Here is a 4511-nt window from a genome sequence, read left to right as displayed (position 1 = left end):
CTGACATAGGCTCGAATAAATTGTGATCGTGCTTGCCTGGTCGGAGTTTCTGTCCAATTTCGCATATTTGCATGCAAATGCACAGATCTAGCACGCGAAACAGCGATTCCGCACAGAAATACACTTCTGAAACGAAGAATCGTCGAATCGGCCATAAGCTCGATTAAATCGCGATCGTGCTTGTCGGGTCGGGGTTTCTATTCCAATTTCTCATACTTGTATGCAAATGCACTGATCTAGCACGCGAAACAGCGATTCCGCACAGAAATACACTTCTGAAACGAAGAATGTCGAAACTGACATAGGCTCGAATAAATTGTGATCGTGCTTGCCGGGTCGGAGTTTCTATTCCAATTTCGCATACTTTCATGCAAATGCACTGATATAGCACGCGAAACAGCGATTCCGCACAGAAATACACTTCTGAAACGAAGAATCGTCGAATCTGACATAGGCTCAAATAAATTGTGATCGTGCTTGCCTGGTCGGAGTTTCTGTCCAATTTCGCATATTTGCATGCAAATGCACAGATCTAGCACGCGAAACAGCGATTCCGCACAGAAATACACTTCTGAAACAAAGAATCGTCGAATCTGACATAAGCTGGAATAAATCGTGATCGTGCATGCCGGGTCGGAGTTTCTATTCCAATTTGGCATACTTGCTTGCAAATGCACTGATCTACTACGCGAAACAGCGATTCCGCACAGAAATTCATTTGTGAAACGAATAATTGTCGAATCTGACATAAGCTCGAATAAACCATGATCGTGCTTGCCAAATCGGAGTTTTCGTGCCGATTTCGCATATTTGCATGCAAATGCACTGATCTAGCGCGCGAAACAGCGATTCCGCACAGAAATACACTTCTGAAGCGAAGAATCGTCGAATCGGCCATAAGCTCGATTAAATCGCGATCGTGCTTGTCGGGTCGGGGTTTCTATTCCAATTTCTCATACTTGTATGCAAATGCACTGATCTAGCACGCGAAACAGCGATTCCGCACAGAAATACACTTCTGAAACGAAGAATCGTCGAATCTGACATAGGCTCGAATAAATTGTGATCGTGCTTGCCTGGTCGGAGTTTCTGTCCAATTTCGCATATTTGCATGCAAACGCACAGATCTAGCACGCGAAACAGCGATTCCGCACAGAAATACACTTCTGAAACGAAGAATCGTCGAATCTGACATAACGTCGAATAAATCGTGATCGTGCTTGCCGTGTCGGAGTTTCTATTCCTATTTGGCATACTTGCCTGCAAATGCACTGATCTAGCTCGCGAAACAGCGATTCCGCACAGAAATACACTTCTGAAACGAAGAATCGTCGAATCTGCCATAAGCTCGATTAAATCGCGATCGTGCTTGTCGGGTCGGGGTTTCTATTCCAATTTCTCATACTTGTATGCAAAAGCACTGATCTAGAACGCGAAACAGCGATTCCGCACAGAATTACACTTCTGAAACGAAGAATCGTCGAATCTGACATAAGCTCGAATAAATCGTGATTGTGCTTGCCGAATCGGAGTTTCCGTGCCAATTTCGCATATCTGCATACAAATGCACTGATCTAGCACGCGAAACAGCGATTCCGCACAGAAATACACTTCTGAAACAAAGAATCGTCGAATCTGACATAAGCTCGAATAAATCGTGATCGTGCATGCCGGGTCGGAGTTTCTATTCCAATTTGGCATACTTGCTTGCAAATGCACTGATCTACTACGCGAAACAGCGATTCCGCACAGAAATTCATTTGTGAAACGAATAATTGTCGAATCTGACATAAGCTCGAATAAACCATGATCGTGCTTGCCAAATCGGAGTTTTCGTGCCGATTTCGCGTATTTGCATGCAAATGCACTGATCTAGCGCGCGAAACAGCGATTCCGCACAGAAATACACTTCTGAAACGAAGAATCGTCGAAACTGACATAGGCTCGAATAAATCGTGATCGTACTTGCCGAATCGGAGTTTTCGTGCCAATTTCGCATATCTGCATGCAAATGCAGTGATATAGCACGCGAAACTGCGATTCCGCACAGAAATACACTTCTGAAACGAAGAATCGTCGAAACTGACATAGGCTCGAATAAATTGTGATCGTGCTTGCCTGGTCGGAGTTTCTGTCCAATTTCGCATATTTGCATGCAAATGCACAGATCTAGCACGCGAAACAGCGATTCCGCACAGAAATACACTTCTGAAACGAAGAATCGTCGAATCTGACATAACGTCGAATAAATCGTGATCGTGCTTGCCGTGTCGGAGTTTCTATTCCTATTTGGCATACTTGCCTGCAAATGCACTGATCTAGCTCGCGAAACAGCGATTCCGCACAGAAATACACTTCTGAAACGAAGAATCGTCGAATATGCCATAAGCTCGATTAAATCGCGATCGTGCTTGTCGGGTCGGGGTTTCTATTCCAATTTCTCATACTTGTATGCAAAAGCACTGATCTAGAACGCGAAACAGCGATTCCGCACAGAATTACACTTCTGAAACGAAGAATCGTCGAATCTGACATAAGCTCGAATAAATCGTGATTGTGCTTGCCGAATCGGAGTTTCCGTGCCAATTTCGCATATCTGCATACAAATGCACTGATCTAGCACGCGAAACAGCGATTCCGCACAGAAATACACTTCTGAAACAAATAATCGTCGAATCTGACATAAGCTCGAATAAATCGTGATCGTGCATGCCGGGTCGGAGTTTCTATTCCAATTTGGCATACTTGCTTGCAAATGCACTGATCTACTACGCGAAACAGCGATTCCGCACAGAAATTCATTTGTGAAACGAATAATTGTCGAATCTGACATAAGCTCGAATAAACCATGATCGTGCTTGCCAAATCGGAGTTTTCGTGCCGATTTCGCGTATTTGCATGCAAATGCACTGATCTAGCGCGCGAAACAGCGATTCCGCACAGAAATACACTTCTGAAACGAAGAATCGTCGAATCGGCCATAAGCTCGATTAAATCGCGATCGTGCTTGCCGGGTCGGAGTTTCTGTGACAATTTGGCATTTTTGCATGCAAATGCACTGATATAGCACGCGAAACTGCGATTCCGCACAGAAATACACTTCTGAAACGAAGAATCGTCGAAACTGACATAGGCTCGAATAAATCGTGATCGTACTTGCCGAATCGGAGTTTTCGTGCCAATTTCGCATATCTGCATACAAATGCACTGATCTAGCACGCGAAACAGCGATTCCGCACAGAAATACACTCCTGAAACAAAGAATCGTCGAATCTGACATAAGCTCGAATAAATCGTGATCGTGCTTGCCGGGTCGGAGTTTCTATTCCAATTTGGCATACTTGCTTGCAAATGCACTGATCTACTACGCGAAACAGCGATTCCGCACAGAAATTCATTTGTGAAACGAATAATTGTCGAATCTGACATAAGCTCGAATAAATCGTGATCGTGCTTGCGGAATCCGAGTTTTCGTGCCAATTTCGCATATTTGGATGCAAATGCACTGATCTAGCACGCGAAACAGCGATTCCGCAAAGAAATACACTTCTGAAACGAAGAATCGTCGAATCTGCCATAAGCTCGATTAAATCGCGATCGTGCTTGTCGGGTCGGGGTTTCTATTCCAATTTCTCATACTTGTATGCAAATGCACTGATCTAGCACGCGAAACAGCGATTCCGCACAGAAATACACTTCTGAAACGAAGAATGTCGAAACTGACATAGGCTCGAATAAATTGTGCTCGTGCTTGCCGGGTCGGAGTTTCTATTCCAATTTCGCATACTTTCATGCAAATGCACTGATATAGCACGCGAAACAGCGATTCCGCACAGAAATACACTTCTGAAACGAAGAATCGTCGAATCTGACATAAGCTCGAATAAATCGTGATCGTGCTTGCCGGGTCGGAGTTTCTATTCCAATTTGACATACTTGCTTGCAAATGCACTGATCTACTACGCGAAACAGCGATTCCGCACAGAAATTCATTTGTGAAACGAATAATTGTCGAATCTGACATAAGCTCGAATAAATCGTGATCGTGCTTGCGGAATCGGAGTTTTCGTGCCAATTTCGCATATTTGGATGCAAATGCACTGATCTAGCACGCGAAACAGCGATTCCGCAAAGAAATACTCTTCTGAAACGAAGAATCGTCGAATCTGCCATAAGCTCGATTAAATCGCGATCGTGCTTGTCGGGTCGGGGTTTCTATTCCAATTTCTCATACTTGTATGCAAATGCACTGATCTAGCACGCGAAACAGCGATTCGTCACAGAAATACACTTCTGAAACGAAGAATGTCGAAACTGACATAGGCTCGAATAAATTGTGATCGTGCTTGCCGGGTCGGAGTTTCTATTCCAATTTCGCATACTTTCATGCAAATGCACTGATATGGCACGCGAAACAGCGATTCCGCACAGAAATACACTTCTGAAACGAAGAATCGTCGAATCTGACATAAGCTCGAATAAATCGTGATCGTGCTTGCCGGGTCGGAGTT

The sequence above is a fragment of the Lasioglossum baleicum genome, unplaced genomic scaffold, assembly GCF_051020765.1.
Source record: "Lasioglossum baleicum unplaced genomic scaffold, iyLasBale1 scaffold0386, whole genome shotgun sequence".
NCBI lineage: Eukaryota > Metazoa > Arthropoda > Insecta > Hymenoptera > Halictidae > Lasioglossum > Lasioglossum baleicum.
The sequence above is the reverse complement of the archived record's forward strand: the minus strand, read 5'-3'. Positions refer to the sequence as shown.